The sequence below is a fragment of the Frankliniella occidentalis genome, unplaced genomic scaffold (assembly GCF_000697945.3).
Source record: "Frankliniella occidentalis isolate FOCC.00 unplaced genomic scaffold, Focc_3.1 Scaffold916, whole genome shotgun sequence".
In the NCBI taxonomy this organism is placed as follows: domain Eukaryota; kingdom Metazoa; phylum Arthropoda; class Insecta; order Thysanoptera; family Thripidae; genus Frankliniella; species Frankliniella occidentalis.
The window spans coordinates 5420-5897 of NW_026268022.1; positions in this window are offsets into that span (position 1 = coordinate 5420).

Here is a 478-nt window from a genome sequence, read left to right on the forward strand (position 1 = left end):
AACCATTTCGATTCATCAGTGCATGCGCAGCGCGTCCACCTTTTCCACAAGAGGGGCTGCGGCGCATACCTGACCTCCGCCCCTGAGGGGTGGTGGCCGGCTGCCCTCGACGAAGGCGGCGACGGCGACCTCAACGCGCTGCCGGCCCCGGGTCAAGCAAACGGGGCGGGGGGTTCTCGTGTCCAGAAATAAAACCCAACGGCAGATAGTAGAGACTATATACCTCGCGGGGCCAGGGCAGGCCGCTGGCGGGGGCAGAGCTGCCGGTAGCGGCTGGTGCGCCGGGCGAGCCGCGGACACGTCCCTCGCCCCGCGCCCCGCCCCGCTCCCGAGCCGCACTCGCGTTGGATGGAGTGCCAAACTGCAATCGGCCTTGGACCCGCCCCGCCCGACCCGGCCCCCGCCCCGCTTGGCTCCGCCTCGCTGCAGCACTGCATGCAGAGCCAGCCGAGGTACACACACATGGCCCGAGTGGACA